Here is a 17,683-nt window from a genome sequence, read left to right as displayed (position 1 = left end):
CTGGTGCTTAGGGCAGCTGTCTGGGGAATGCTGGCATGTACACTCACACATACAAGGACCCACCACTGAAGAAATCATTGACAAGCTGTGCATCAGTGTTAGAGGATGGAGGGTACAACTGTATGGTTAGCTCTAATCTCAGCACACTGCTGTTGTGACAACATTTGGAAAAAAATCTCAAGCTGACATGCATTGAAGAGCCAGAGACTGCCTTGTTGTTCATTGCTGAAGTATGACAGTGTTCAACAAAATAATAATATTCTGTATCTTCAGCATGTGGAGTACCGCAGGAAAATCCTATTGTGAGTGCTGCAGAGAAATAAAAACCAAGGTATATGGAAACTCAGGAGGAGACAGATTACAGGCGGATAATACTACACAAGTAACTAATGGGTTTTCTATTATGATAATGCAGCAACTTCAGCAGAAGAATAATTGGAGATAGATAAGCACAAGGAAGCCTGTGGAGCAAATAAATTGAAGTTTTAAACAAATAATTCACTATGTGTGTCAGGTTTTCATTCAGAAGCCAACAGGAAAAGAAATAAGCAGTTTCCTGAAGTGTAGCATTTTAGGCCTCAGTGAATATTCATACTGTTTCACAAAATCTGTAAATAAAGTCAGATTTTTGAAAATAGGGATTTTCCCCACTATGTTCCTTTAGGCAATTATTTATTTTAAGCCAATTCTTTTGCGAACATATTTTCTTTTAAAAAGTCCTTAGAGGAGATGTTAACTCTTAGTTTTCTGTCTTTTACTGATTTTTGGTTGGTCTATTGGTATAACAGTATTCTTATTGTTCCATGTGTTGCTTGTATGCTTATTTTATTGAAATGCTAAATATCCCTCCTTTAGATGCAGTTTTTCTTTGTCTAAGGTTCAGATATTAAACTGTAAAAATAATTAAACAATTTTATATTCCTTTTTTACAGTATATGTGTATGGTAGTCCAGCAGGTACTTGGTGATATCAGCCCCAAAGAGGATGTCCTTATGAGCTGTATAAATCGAAGGCTGTTTTCCAAAGGGGTCAGATTCTGCTTTGTTGCTTATACTGAGTAGGACTTTATTCAGTGAGTCATTCTAGTTAATTAGGGGCACAGGATGATAATAGTCAGCATGACTAACTGGATCATAATGTGGTCTAAATTGGGCAGGCTTTACAGTGAAACTCAAAGATAATTAAACAGTTTTTCTTATAAATGCCTGATTGTCTTTACCAGTTTCATGTCATGACAACTTCAAATTTTCTTACTCTGTGAATTAATTTTGGTTAGCAACTTAGAGCTATAGCAATTACTATGTCTATTTGTGTGCTATGCTATCTGTTATACAAAAAGATTTTGGAGTATCTTATGATAACTTAGATTTTGGAATTGTTATTTTGTGAAACAATTTTTTAAACTACTAGTAGTCATGGCTTCCTTTTTCATTCCACACTATTCTTCATCTTTAGGGGAGTGGGATTTTAGTAGTGCTAGAGATGCTAGTAGGCCCTCCAGAATCTTTCCTTTCTTTCCAGATACAGCTTCAAATAAAAAAGCAATTGTCTGTTCAAGCATGTCCATTCAACTTGTGTGTACTGGATGAATGGTGAACTTTCGTTGGCACTCAGGGAGAAAAAAACACATTTGGAAGAAGGGGCAGGAACCTTAAGAAGAGTACAAGCATGTTATTATGTCATGTGAAGAGAAAATTAGAAAGGTGAAAACTCAGCTAAAACTCAATCTGGCAAACCCTGCAAATGCTACTAAAGAGTGTTTTTATAAATACATTAACAACAAAAGAAAGAATAAGGAGGATCTTCACTCTTCATTGAATGTGGAGGGGAACATTGTCAGCAGGGAGGAGGAAAAGGCTGTGTACTTATTATCACTTTTGCCTCAGTCCTTAACAGAAAGACCAGTTATCCTCAGGACAACTACAACTGAGCTGGGAGACAGGAATGAGGAGCACCCAGGGTGAAGTAGTCAGTGATATTCTGAGCCACTTATGAGGAGTGTCTGAGTGAGCTCAGGTTGTCTAGTCTGTAGAAAAGAAGCTCAGGAGTGACCTTATCACTCTCTACAATTACCCAAAAAGAGTTTGTAAAGACATGGGGATCAACCTTGCTTCCCATAGATAATTAGTGAGAAGAAAAGAGGAATGTTGTGCCTGAGGAGGTTTGGGTTGGACATCAGGAAAAATTTATTTACTGAAAGAGTTAAGCATTACAATGGGCTGATCAGGGAAATGGTTGAGTCATCATCCCAGGAAACAGTAATACTTCATCCCAGGACATCCCAGGATGTAGTACTTGGTGCATGGTTTATTTGACATGGTGGTATTCAATTAAAAGTTGGATTCAGTGATCTCAGGAGCCTTTTTCAATCCTTACAATTCTGTGTACTTATGATACTGTTCTATATGTATGTATATCAAATGAACAGCACACCAAATTAATCTATCAATGTGCCTAAATCATGGCCTTTTGGATTATAGCTTTTGGGGAGTGAGGCTGTAGTCAGGCACACTGGGCCATTGCAACTCAGGCAATTTAAGACAAGATTCCATTTCTAACTACAAGACTTTAACATTGACTCCCTTTCAGAGGTTACTTTCCCCTCAGCTATTCTGGAATAACTGTCCATGTAATTATGCCATAAATCCAGTCCCATCAAAATAATGCAGCTTAGGAAGCCCTATTAATATCAGTGTGTAAGGTATTGTGATTACTTGGACAGAACTAGGCTAGGTGCTACTTGTGCAGGTATTTTTGCAGATCTGAAGCCTGAATAATCTTGGACAGGCAACAAGCAATTGCTTGCCATCAGAATTTTTGATGATGGCTTTGCTTTTCCTTTTATTTATTTTTTTCAGATTTTAAAACTGCAAATGTAATGCTTAATTCATAAGGCTGTTATGGCTTAACTAGCATCAACAAAGGGATTTAAAAATTTTGAAAAGCTATAAAAAGTTACAGGAAAAAAATTCATGTTGAACATCTGTGAGTCAGATGTTGAGCCTGCTCGTGTAGAAGCACAATAACAAACTCTAGGGCTTCAGGACAATTATTTTTATGTAGCTTGTGAGAAGAACATCAATGTGTCAGGGAATTGAACAGCCCAGATGGGACAAGGCAAGTCTGAAGTTAAAGATATTTTCGACATCATTACTGTTAAAAAACAATCCATAAGCTCAGAAACCTTGTCATTATATGACTTTTAGCCTGACTCCTCAGGAAAGTCAGTCTCACACAGTCATACCTGTGATCAATATCTGTATTTATATAGATCTTTTTTTCTCCCTTAACATTGAGATATCGTGACCAATATCAGTCTGGAGTAGAGATCTCTGAGGAAATTAAATATTTCATGAAAATAACTAGTCAGGCAAAGGAAAGAAATGTTATGAATCTAAGACTAAGACACTTCTGGGTTCACCAAGCCTGAGAAATTATCACGGCCCTACCAAATTTACAGAACTAAGCAGAGGAGCAACTCATTATCAAGAGATGAACTCAAGAGAAAACCAGAACCAGAAGTACACATTATTTGGCACCAGGTATTTCGTACCTCATCAATGAGTTGCAACTCTTCCAGCTGCACAAAAATATACAGTGGGATATGCAAGACCATTCACCTCACTTTATTGTTTCTTCTGTACATTTTGATACCAGAAACTCACTGGGAGCAAGATCCAAAAGGGCCTTCACAGTGGCACCATTGCTTAAGATTTTCTATATCAGGTTTTTGGTATATTGTCCAGTCATGCACTGCATTGCTCTTCTGCTCTATTCTACTGATGTCTGGTATGTCACTCTTCTGCTTCTGTTTTACAAATACACTTGAAGCTGTTGATGAAGAGGCACTAGGGGCCTTATCTCCACTTCTGAGGGGAGTGACTGATGTAGACATATCATGTCTACATGTCTGTAGCAACCTTCTCAGATCTTCTTTAGGCCTCTTCATTTCCTCTGAAAGCTAAAAAAGTAGATGATGATACAGAGGAGCAGCAATCTGTAACTGATCTGCAAGAACTGAAGCAGCCAGCAGAATTGTTAGAAGTCAAGCCAAGGCATGGGGAGACCTTTCTGGAGATCTGGAGTTTTTCCTCCAGAAAATTGTCCTATTATTTTCTTCTCTTTTGTATAAATGAAATCTGAAAAGACACAACCAATAGTAAAGCTTTTTTTAGGTGAGACTGCACCTCTAAGTATTAGTTTTTAGGAGATGTGAGAGGGGAAATTAACAATCTTTCTTTAAATCTTTTGTCTAATTTCGCTACTTTGCAGAATTTATTCATGCAAAAATAATAACATTTATTTGCTTCTCTAGCAAGCAATTTTCTTCTTTGTTTCAGTAAACCATTATTTTTGTTTCACTAACAATTCTAATGGGTTTCTAAACAGTTGAGACATATACTATTAGGTAGATGTCCAAATTCATCTGTAAACTTGCTTATCTTTCTTTTCCTTTCAAGCATAATACTGAGTCATTTTTATACACCTTGATAATACTGAGTATTTACACAGGCAGTTTTTATTAAGAAGTTGTAGAAAATTGTGTGGAATTTCTTTGGCAAAAATGTTTAGACCAAATGTGGATGCCCTGATGGAAAGAGTAGTAACTCTGTGAAAAATTGCAGGAACACTGACAAATGAAACTTGTCACAATGCCCAAGAATTGGCACTTGTTAACAGTGAAAGAACATGATGTCTATCACAGCATTCAACAACAAGGCTTGCAAATGAAGAGATTAATCATTGCTCATTTTAAAGGATTATTAAGGGTTTAATGAAATTGTCAGAACAGTGGGATACTCAGACTAGCAGAGCCAATGATATTTTACACTTCATACTAAAGCAACTTTTATAAATTGTATTTAAAGGTGATTTTGGCTATAGACAATTATTGGCACAGTTGTTTTTGCATTTCTAATTTATCATCTCACACAGCTTCTTGCTTTGGATGAATTCATCTCAGGGCTATATCTGGGTAGCAGGATGCCTCATGCTTCAGCATGTTGACTTCTGCACATTAAACACATAAAATCCTGCTCAGTCAGGAACAAACACTAAAACCACTAATTCGGTGTAAAAAGGTGTTTTCATCTATTACACGCAACATCTTCCTCTGTACAACTCATGGAACAGCCCAAAAGGATCACTGTGAGAATGGCAATACATTTTTAAATGACAAGACTCTCTAAATATATGTCAGCCCTCCGCCAGAAATTGTCAGGTAAATAAATTTTTTTTTTTTCCCGTTGAGAATCTTGTTTTGTCCAACATGTATACATAGGGAAATATAAGTAGAAACATGCAAAGTGTATTTGGAATTAATTGTGGAGAAGTTCCCTGTTGATCTGCATTTATCAACTGTTGGGAGGAAAGAGTTAAAGGGAAAGAATGGTGATGAGGATGGTAGGTTCACTCAAGTGACCGTGTAGCTGAAAATGCCAAGGCCTGGAGAATAACAGGGTGGGAAATCCCCTATATTATACCTACTGATGTTTCTCCTCTGTTTTGAGGAGTAGAATTTCTGTATAGAGATACATAGGTATTTTTAGAGACTCGAAGGCAGTCTCCTGGACATAATTGAACTTCCTGTTTTGGGACAGAGAAGATCAAAGCTCAGAGATCATAAAAAAGCACAGGGAGATCACAGCATGGTGAAAACAACAAAATGTGTTACTTAGTATTCATATACAAATTGCATTAGCACTTTCCCAAATGGCATATTATTATTTAGAACATGCTGCAGTCAGACATAACAACTGCAGGGAAGAGAGAGAGTCACTGACAGGTACATGAAGAAAAATATTTTTGGCAGACTTTATCAAGTCTGTGTCACAGCCTCACAGCAGCAGATGAGATCACAACGTGCTAATGTCTGCACAACTGATGATTTCCCATCTCACTTCCCTCCTCCCAGCACCTGACCTACTTTACATCACTTTACCCTGATGGGCTGTATAAAGCACTTGAAAGCCTTCAAACCATGGAGATCTCCTAATGCTCCAGATACAAATCCTCAGTTATTACTGTCCATCATTTATGTGCTAGAAACATCCCAGTGGCCGTTCACAGGCATAAATTATCAATCTGTGTCAGGCAACTGTTTCAGTACCAGAAGCACTGTACTGCTAAGGGAGTTACAGCTGTCCTGAACTATTAGTTGCAGATTAGACTTCCAGCAAGCACTTTAAGGAACTCTCTCCTTCTTTCTGGTTAGTATTCTCCAACCTATGACTGCCCTCGAATAGAACATAAGAGATTTTTTTATTGTACAGACAAAAGCTATAGAATTCCTCACATAAACTATCAGTATTTCTAAAAAAGAAATGTAGAAATAAACCACATTGTTCATAAACAACTAATTTTAAAATATCAAAGAACTAATCTCGCCAAATGAATATTTACATAACTTCTCTCTCTTTTTAATATAGCATTAGTGCCTTGAAATAGAAAATTTAAATCAATAGAAAAAAAAATTGAGGATAGAGAAAAAAACTTTGGAAAATTATGTGCCTCTTTTAGGAAGCTGAGTGTGGCAGATGATATAAATACATAATTATAAAAAACTCTTGCTAGAAAAATGTTGTGAAATGGTTAAAATATTGCACACAAGATACATTTAGAAAAAAATAAAAACAAATTAAAAACCCATCAAATGAATAGTTATTAGCTGTATTATGTTCCCTCCACTGCTTTACCCACAGGCATTGTACCATTATTGCAGTTATTGTATATCACAAATTACAGACCATCTCCAATATTTTCTACCACAGAATTACAGCCTCAGGGAGTGCCAAGTTTTCTGCCATCAGCATTCAGGACACTATCTTTGTGAGGATAACAAGAGAAATCAAAGTAGGCAATCAACAATGTGGAAAAACTGCAGAGAATTATAGCATATAATATTCTACTTCCAAGCTATTATAAAATCCAAGCCTATACTTACATGCTGTGCAGCCCCAGCCTGCTAAGAATGAAGAGAAGACAGCAGTGCAGCACACCTGAGGGTGCAAGCACAGGTGCACATGGGCTCACTTGGCATTCCAAAGCTGCATGGCCAAGGAAGGCAGCCATCAGCCTGGAGCTGGAAACTTTTACATCAGATACCAACCCAATCATACTCTCTTTTTCTTTGTTGGGGTGGGTGAAGTGCAGCCAACAGCTTTTGAGTGTTTTTACAAGACTGAAGTGAGAGAAGACTTATTCTTTTGAGGGGAAAACTCAGGACAGTAACTGGCTGTGACTTTTCAGTGCTGTTGGTATGAAAAATACTTCCTGCGTTTCTTTGCATGTGCTGAATTTTGTGGAAGAGAATGAAGACCCCCTAAAAATGTGCAGCTTTGGGGCAATGGATACATAGAAGATGAAGTCCGCAGCTGTATCTATGTATTTCTGAACACACAAATGAGCCCCAGAGGATTGAAGGGAAAGGAAGCTTTGGATATTAAACAGAAAACTATTTTGGCTTGCCAGTTAAAAACCTGGGGATGGCTGGAAAAAAAGGGTTCTTTTATCTAATACTTTTATGCATCAAAACTTATTATTTCATCCAGCAGAGGTCATTTGAGAGTGTATCTAAAGAGCGAAGCAGATTATTACTCTGATGCAGAGTATTTTTCTATGAAGTAAAAAACCAGAAGTCCAGAAAGTGGGAGAGTGAAGACTAAGGTACTACACAGTGATAGATACATAGCACTAGAAAACTATTCAGAGTTTGGATTAGCCTTTGGTTTTGTCCTTTGCTACTTTGTGTGTGGCAGATTTCATTAGAAAATTATATAGCATGTTTTTATCCTTCAAGTCAATAAACAAGTCTCTTATTTTCTTGGTGTATTCAGTCTAAAAATTGTTGCGAGAGACAGAATGGATTTTTGCCTCCCCCCAGAAATGATGAGAATAATTTATTTCTAATTTTTGCTGCTACTGTCTCAGGCTACGCTATTAAGGAATAGCTATTCTGGATAGTGGAATGAAAACAAGAAATATTCCCTCTCTGATGGTAATGGTGGCTATTAAACCTAAAACCCCAGAGCAATGTAAAGGTCTAGGATGATAATGTAATGTGATCACTTTGCCTCTCTGAATGAGTTAGGACCGACTTTTATATTTTCAAAAAGCTCTGATTTTTTTTCCAATATCTGCCACATTATTATGCTTTAGACAACTGCATAGCTTACTGTCCAAGCCTCTGACTTGTAATTTATGCTTCTTGCTACCCGTGAGTGGGAGTTAAGTGCCTCAAGTTAGATACAGGTGTCTATTTGTGAGTGACTAAGTGTTACACAGATTTATCTTGCCAGTCCACTCCTCCCCTTATTCCCAAAGCTCACTTAATGTTTAAATGCATCTGTAAAATCACAGTGCAAGATTTTATATACTGCTTATGGAGAGGACTTGCCTTCTGAAGTGCAGATATACAGGAGTACTGATCATCTGTAAGCTACTGACTGAAACTCTTCAAAAGGAACATTGTGATTTGAATTTCTGATATTTAAGGTTCATGCTTGACAAAGAGGGTTTTAAAGGCAACTGCATATTTATGAAATTTCTGATGTACAACAGTGTTTTGAGTAATTTGTCAGGCTTCATAAGGAATTATTCTTCTTCTGGAGCTTTGTGTCTTTCCTAAATTTTCACAAAATGCCCAATGAACTCCTGTCTGATGCAAGTGAAAAGCTAAACCAACCATTTTATTTCCTCCATTACAACTAATTTAGAATCAGTAATCTCAAATACTTATTTCATATGACGCACAATTAATGTTCATTAACAAAATGCTAGGAACACTTTGGCTTCTGAAGCCAACGGCAGTTTTTCCATAAATTCCTAAGCACAAGTTTTATTGCTACTCTTGTTAGTGTTGAATGCCTCCGTGAACACCATGACATAGTTTCATAGCATGTTACAGCATGGGGTGTTGGGCAGAAGTCCACCTGTATGTCCCACTTGCTCCTCCAAGACTGAAAAACTTGATAGGAGGAAAGACTGAACTGTCTTTCATTGGCAAATTAATATACTTGCCTCCAGAATATGGTGCCCCTGATTAAGATTACCTGGAATGCTGACAATCCCAACTCATTTCTTGAGTGGAACTGCTTTTCAGATTTCAGTCTCTGATTAGCAACTTCCGTGATGTGTTCCTAGTTGTCCTTTCCGAAGGCAATTTTGGTGAATTTTGGCATCTACTTGTTGTAAATCAAGCTTGGTAAAACATTTTCTCTCTGGGAAGCAAAAGCTGAAGTAGCAATGATCCAGAATTACATTACATCAAAGGGGTAAGGCACTCAAGCACAGTAGAAAGCAAGGTGGAAAAACCTTTCTGAAGCAGAAGATCAGAATTCATAAGTTCATATTTATGGAGTTTAATAATCTTATGGAGGGTAAAAATCCAGACATCACCAGCTATTTACTCTTATACTATGTTTCTATGGGGATGTAATCCTGGCCTCAATGGAGCAGTAAACACTGAATTTTCAGTGTTTGCATAGGAATGCTCTGAACTTTTGCTCTTCAGTCCTTAGTGTTAGAGCAGCAGGATATCATACTTGATCAGTGGAGTCATGCAACATGAAGCCACAATGAATTCTACTCTGGAAATGTTAATAAGACTAAGAATCAAGGAAGCAAGTCTTCTAATTCTGCTGCCCATGCACTGAATAATGATGCAATCCAAAACTAACTACTTATTGTAAAGTACTTTTAACAGCTTAATGTTGAAAAACGTATTTTTCTTCCCTTTTTGCTTAAAAGAAAGCAAAACAAAATCCTTTGTCTTTTTTAAAATGTCTTTGTGTTTGTTTTTTATCCAAATCTTTCACTATTTGAAACTTGGAGGTAGTAAAACAGTGCTACTATAAATACAAAGTGAATTACTTATGTATATGTAAAAAAATTGTGTCATTTCTGAAACGGGCTGGTATGCAACTAGAAACTATTTTTGACATTCTGTTGAACCTGGATGACAATTTAGCAATAAACAAATGTAATAGCCAAATTTACTTAAGTCATCCATTTTATCAACCATCTTTTAGAGAAAAAAAAGGAACTATCAAACCAAAACCTTTAGTAAGAACAATAGTTTATTAGAACCTGAAAATATTTATTGCTACAAATAGGGTATCTAAGAAAAAATTATGTACTGATTTCTATAGCATCGCAGCACTCAGGTATAATAAAATTGATGAGTCCATATAATAAAATTTATGGAACTAAGGTGAATTCGATTTATTTGAATATGCTCAGTTATGTTTTTGTTTATTCCCATAGCAGATGTTTAATTTACAAACCAGGCAATTACTACAGCTCTTCCAAACAAATAAGAACAGATTAGTCAAACGTTCACATCAGTTTTTATGTTTATCATTAGTTTTATGATGCATCATGAATATTCAGTGTTAAGAAACAACTCTCATTAAGATACCTAGAATACCTTAAAATTATGTTTTTCATCTCCAAATGGTGTCTCACCCTGTTTGAAAACACTGCTAATGTGCATTACTATGAGCTGAGCTTAAATGCTAATAGGGACTGCACAAATATCTTCCTGATGCTTTCAAATAGATTAGCTTTGCATTCACAATACTTTGGTATGATTGTGGCCAGCTATGGTATATATTTTTTTAAATAAATAGAAGAATTTTGGTTTTTATTTCAGAAAGAATTCTGGAGGCCAAATATTTGTTTTGTGGTTTTTTTAACAAGACAAAGCAAACCTACCAAAAACCCTCAAACACCTTTTTGTCTCACAAAACAAATAACTACTTAGATGTTTGCCTTGAATTTTCAAATGAAATCAGTATTATCCAGCTGGCCTTTGGCTTATACCATGTTTCCTGGAATATATCCCATGGTAGAAGGAAATCATTCTGTCATCAGAGATGCCACATAACATTCTGAATACACATTATGAATGCACAGTGGTTATTATTTAGCAGTTTGTGTTGTTTGGTTTTTGTTTGGTTTTGTTTCATTTTGGCTAAGCTGACTGGGATGTCATGAACAAAAACAGAGTGCCTGTCTGTCATGGAAGGTGTGTCTCACATATACATGTGTGTATGAGACAGGTCTGAATAAAAAGTATCCCCTCTCTCATTTTATTTTAATGCATTGCAGTCTTCTGAGTTTTATGTTAGAAGAAAAGAAAATAAGCCTCAGTTTCTTCCCCAGATTCCTATAATACATAAGTCACTTAAATTTTCCAAAATTTTCTCACTTTTCGTTACATGACAAGCTAAGAGAAGGTTTTAGGGTCAGATAAATTTATTCAGATAAAATTTTGTGGAACAGCCTCAGTAAGAACACACTTTATAGTGCAAGATTGATGAATTATAAAAGACTCAATTTGAAAACAAGTATCTATTGTTAATAGTGCTCGCTATTGCAAAAAAAAATGTCTTTACCTGCTTGACAACAATAATTTTGTTGACCAAAACACTCTGGACAAAATCAAAATAAATCAAAATAACACCTGCCACCTGTTCTGTACTTACAGCAAAAATTCAATTAGAAACTTTAGCTGTAAAACCATTTTCAGATAAATTTGTGTTGCATTGTTATATAGATTTCAGATCTGTAAATTACAGAATTTTTGAATGCTAAAATTATGAATTTAGGTATTTTCTTATCTCCCAGATTCTATGAAGAAATTCTCATACCCTTACCACTTCAAAAATATAAATAAAATGGTGCTTTCTGCATCAGGAGCATTGGAACAGGATGTCCAAGCAAGTGGTTGATACTCCCCTGGGGGTATTTGAAAGATATGTAGATGGGGCACTTAAGGACATGGTTCTGTGCTGGTCTAGGCAGTGCTGGGTTAATGGTTGGACTTGAAGGTCTTAAAGGTCTTTTCCAACCTAAATGATTCTCCAAGTTTATGATTTATGCAATTCACTTTGAGCATTACTGCACCACAGAGCATTTGTATATTGCTCCTGGTGCAAATACAGTTACTTGAAATTATTTTCTTGTTTGAACTAAAACCTGAGGATTTCCAGGACAACAAACTCCTGCAAGTTCACACTGAAACTCTCCTCCATCCTCTTCCAAAAGTTCTAACAAATATTGATTCTCAGTTTCACAGAGAATTTCAAAGCAAGGAAGGTATCTTATTAACAATATATTAACTATGTAATAATATATTGTGAGCTGCAGATCTGCAACATTAGATCATGTCATGCAAATAACCACAATATCAAAAGGGAGGTGTTTTGTGGATAAATGAGTGCACATAATTCTTGGATTTCCACTGGAACAGAGCAAACCACTCTAATGAGTAACAGTTCATTGGCAATGTGATTTCAGTAAGTAGTATAATACATTTACAGAGCATGCTTTTTGAGAGTAAGTCCTTCTTACACTGTATGGGAAAAATATGCAGGCATACTGGCAGATGTGAACATGTACAGATTTACATAATAGCACAAAGAAAAATCACAAATAATGCCAAGTCACTGTCTGAGGATGAGCTGGGAAGGATAAGCATTGAGCAGCAACTTTGTTCCACAACTCTCTGCTAATTATTGTAATACTACAACCACTTCCCTAGTTTCAGGGTGTTTCCATGGTATCTGAACCTCTGAACACTATAAAAATGATCAATTACTTAGGGTGTCTTAATGAAGAAAATGTAGAGGTTGCTAAGGTAAGCACTGCAGTCAAGAAATTAACAGCCAAGGTTGCTTGCACAGTTTTAACTCTTGCCCTTTATGAATATATATTATGGCCCTTTACCTCCAGATTGCTTCTTAGAATATATCACGTTCTTCTAAGTTGTATATTTAAGTTTTCTCATAATGGACTATCCATTGAACAAGCTACTTTTATTTAGTTATTTAAGCAATATAACTCTGAAAGGAATGCATTATTTTAACATTTCTGCAGTGTTTCTGGAACAAATACCATTAGCAATGCAACTGTTAGCAATTTTCTTTCAATGTAGGTATTTTGATGATGTGCCTGTGATTTGCTCTGTTTTCCTCTTCTTAAAACTTGATATATTTCCATTAAAGCACTGGCCTAGGTTATATCCACAAATCTTTTCTTTTTTTTTTATAAACTGTTTATTCACAAAACTTATATTTAAAATGCAAACAGTGGATTTAATTGTGTGATTCAATCAATGTTGTGGTCAGAGGTAATGCCACCTGTTTTTTCCTCCATAATATCCATCTGCTTATACACCCAAGGAACGTGCTATATACCCTGCAGCATGTCATTGCCAGGGAGTGAAGAGGTTACCCTCCTGCTGCAAATACACTCTACAGAGAGTGATGTATCAGCAAAGAAAAGAGGAAGAAAGAGACAAACCGCAAAACCACATTCTGAGCAGTATAGAGGTTTTGTGTTCTCTTCAAAGGAAAGATTCTGATTTAATCTCATATATATCAAGTTTCATCCCAGATGACTCAAATTGGTGAAAGATTTTTTAATTGAATAGGTCAACTGTATGGTTAATTCTTTGGGGAAAGACCGAAGTCTGTAAAATGCATAGGAAAAATATAATTTTCATTAAAAGAGCTTAATGAGCTGTGCAACCTCAAATTTTAAAAGCTCTTTGATTTGCACCCTGGTTCCAGCTAGTCTCCTTCACAGCCAGGGGGTTGACATTGCAGCAATAGCACTTGTTATTCTCTGGCTGCCAAGCTCTGCAGGGATCATCACGGGCAGGATGGCCACACAAAGCCAGTTTCTAGGTAGTGAGAGTCAGTGTAGTGCCTTTAAGAATGTAGAGCTGTGAATGCCATCAGCTCTTCAGTAATCTTTATTTTTACCTCTGGAGATTAGAAAAATTATTTCCTTGCTGCAATAGTCACTGGGAGAGATTTGTAATGATATTGCTGCTGTAGCTAGTTTTACACTGGTTAATATGTTAACTTTGCTTGGAGATCTAAATATGTACCGTGGTACTTAAAACCAGAACTGTTCAAAGACTGACCAATGTAAAGGAATTTCATTACAGTGTTGTTCAAGGGATGTTGAAACTGAGGCAGCTCTTTAAAAATGCTGAAAATACTCTTAAGCAATGATGCAGGGTTCCCTTTTCCCACAAAATGCACTTTGGAGAAGTGTTTCTTCTTCCCCGTTAAAATACATGAAAAATCATAAGGTAGCAGAGAAAAAGCAAACAGTCCCTTCTACGGCTCTGTGCAGTGAGCTCTCTGACAAGCTGACCCCGAGCAGCTGCCAGGTATCCAGCCTGGCCGCTACCCCATCCACCTGCTCTCTGCTCTGTACCAGGCTCCTGCTGGCTGCCTCACAAAGAAGCTTCCAGGTGTTTGCTGCCTGCTGGCCTGGCCACATGTTGGCTGCCAGTTACCAGGCTCCTGCTGCCCTGCTCACCTGCTGGCATCATGCTGCTTTCCTGATGTCCTGAATCCCCTGCTGAGTGGCAGTTGGTATTCTTTAATTGTCTTCACCTTTTTATACATTTTATTTCTAAATGCATGACTGCATTTTCATATATCTATACCACACACATACACACACATACTGGCATCTTCTCTGCCCCTCTGCCTGCTTTTTCCCTGCCCATGAATCTGCTGGAATAAGCTGGTGTGGAGCAGCAGGTTCCATTTAACATCCCAGCTGCACACTGACATTATCACCAGTGTCAGTTTGTAAGCACATCTACAGTAATTGTTGCTGAGACAGCAGGTTTTGCTGCGAGATTCAGCAAGCCCCATGATTTCTTTCCACACTGGGGCTTTAGAAGCAATGCTTACAGTACTTGCAGTTTTTTGATTCCGTGTAGAATCCAAAATGTACCTCTGGGATTTTTCCACTCTTCCAAGTGGAGATTTCTCCTATTAACATAACTATTTAGAAAGGAAATTAGAGCAAACTAGAACAGATTTCACTAGCAAACAATCATTGCCTCTTTTTTTTTTTTTTTTTTTTGTTTGTTTGTTTGTTTGTTTTGTTTTGCTGACAAAAAGAAAAGCAAAATGAAACACATAAAACATAACTCACCATTTCCCAACCAATCAAGTCCAATAGCTTTTATCTTACTCTGAAGAAGCTAAATCCTATTGTGGAAATAAGAGTAGCCTTATACTTATACAGCTAGGAACACAGTTGTTAATGAAAAAATAAAGAGAAAAGGAGCAATATAGTGTTAATGTAAGGTATAGAGTTTGAACACAAGCATTAACACTAGATTGACTGGCCCTCCTTTGCCTGAAATCTATGTTCAAATCATCTTTGATGGAACAATAACAAGTTACACAGTCTTTAAGGATGCAATGAATAGGCCATATGGTTAATATGAAAAATACTGTAGTATTTGTGTTATGAGTGATATTATAGCATCCAAATTCTGTAGAAATCTACAGGGCTCTTTGCAGGGTGAAATTCTACTGAACATGACAGTGAGTCCTGGGATTCAATTCAAAAGCTAGATATAGGAGGGTATTTAACACTAGGCTGCAGTATGTATAACATTGCAGGCTGCTTGCAAATATGATTGATTTCAGATACAAAGCTTAAGCTGCACATTGTGAGATTAGTATTTTGGCTAGCTGGCCATTACTGTAATTCCTGATAAGAACTTGGCTTAATTAACCCTGGAGATTTCTAGTATATCTACAGCCACAGGAATGGTTAGAAAAGTTTTAAAGGGCACTGCAAGAATAAAAAATATATCTAAACAGCAGACCAGATTTAAAGTATGAAGTATCCTTTATTGTATTTTTTGGTTGAGTTGGGGTTTTTTGGAGGGGTTTATTAGTGAGTTTTGGGCTTGTCTTTGACCAGTGAAGTGAGGAGGTTCACAGGTATTAAATTTATTTTCCATCAGGTAGAGTTGCTCATATGGTGCACATTCCTGTCAAGCCTAGAGAAAAACACCCACACAGCCATGTTGAATTTTATCATATGGACACAGACAGCACAGCCTTGTCAGACAATTAAGTTATAAGATTAAATTTATAATGAGTCAATATATCAAGTACTTTTGCACAGAGAAATACCACCATGTGCAAAGAGTCCTTCAAGACTCTTCCATGCTGGATCAGAAACAGAAGGACAGGTTTGCAAGGAGGATCACACCCTCATGCTGAACCAAGCAGTCAAATCCTGTCTGCTCTTCATCCTTGCAAGTGAACTTTAAGATGGACTTTTGTGGATGCAGATAGGACCACTTAAGCCCTGTTAGATTAAAAGTGGGAAGCTCTGCAGCCTCTCTGAGTTGGTGCCTGACAGATTTGTTTACAGGTGTTTCCCAGCCAAACGTCACCTACAGCGCAGAAGCAGCTGCTTCAATCAGGTAGAGACAGATGACTGCTTTAATGTAGGGCAACAGAAACTAGGGGAGGCTCATAGAACTTTTTATTTTATTCTTCACTGTTTTATTCCATATCTAGAGAAGATTTTTTAAAGTATCAGTAAGAGAACGGAGCTAGTTTACCCCAGTTGTTGTGATGGAAATTAATCTTTTCTTAAACATGATATCTGAAAATTACTTTCTACATCTCTGACTAAGCATTTTGTTCATTTAACCTTTACGAAAAATATTAGATAGAATTTTGGCAAACTATAATAACACCTCTAACTAAAGCTGCTATTTGTCTCATTACCAAAAAAAAAAACCCAACAAAACAAAACCAGAGATAAAAATCTTCCCTGAATAATTTACAAATCTTTAAACTAATATTATCATGTAAAATGTAAACACTGTTAGTGCCTATGATGAAGCCAAAAATCCACACAGAACTGTTTTTTTCCAAAATAATGCATCTTATGAATTTATAAATAAGTGAAGCTGGAACAAGGAACAATCATAGAATTATGGAAGGTTTTGGGCTGGAAGATATTTTTACCTTAGCCCAATGCCCATGCAATAAACAGGAACATCTTCAGATAGACCAGGTTGCTCAGAGACCTTTCCATCCTGACTTTAAACTTTTCCAGTGTCAGGCACCCACCATCTTTCTGGGCAGCTTGTTTTACAGTTTTACCTCATTGTAAAAAATTTCCTCTTTACATCTAGTCTAAACCTCTCTTCTTCTGGTATGAAATCACTACCCTTTGTCCTGCAAAAATAACCCCCACACTTCTATTACTAGTATTATGCATAAAATGACCTCTTCTTCAATTTTTGTGTTCAGAATTCAGCCCTTTGTAATTTGAATCTAAAATTACCACAAGCAATGGCTATTTGATTGTATTTGTCACATTTCATTCATATTGACTGATACTATGGAAAGATTAATGGTTGTTTAGAATGGATATCAATAATGACTTCATCTTAATTTATGACTACAAATTTGAAGGCAAAAACCTGAAACAGGTTGTGAATGGACTTTAAATATGCATATGGCATGTACATATATGCTTATGGTAAAGATTAGGTAGCCTAATTCCACTTCTGTTAAAGCTGCCTATTGCACATATGTTGGTGGCTCAGTATACAACAGAAATGATGAAGTAGATCCTTAGATATTGATGAAAAATAGCTGTTATCATATCATGCTGCAGTATGTCCTACTGGCTTCACAGGCCAGATCTAGAATGAGCTGAAAAAAACCAAAACAATCTCTCTAGCTGCCCCCACCTCTACCTATTAAATAACCTACTTGTAATATGTTCTCTATATTTTTAATTTCCCTATGAAAAGCAGGCAATTTCACCTCTTATTAATTGTCAATATAATTTGAAATTTTTTTTCTGAACTGTGAAATAACAAAAA

This window comes from Erithacus rubecula (assembly GCF_903797595.1).
Source record: "Erithacus rubecula genome assembly, chromosome: 2".
NCBI lineage: Eukaryota > Metazoa > Chordata > Aves > Passeriformes > Muscicapidae > Erithacus > Erithacus rubecula.
The sequence above is the reverse complement of the archived record's forward strand: the minus strand, read 5'-3'. Positions refer to the sequence as shown.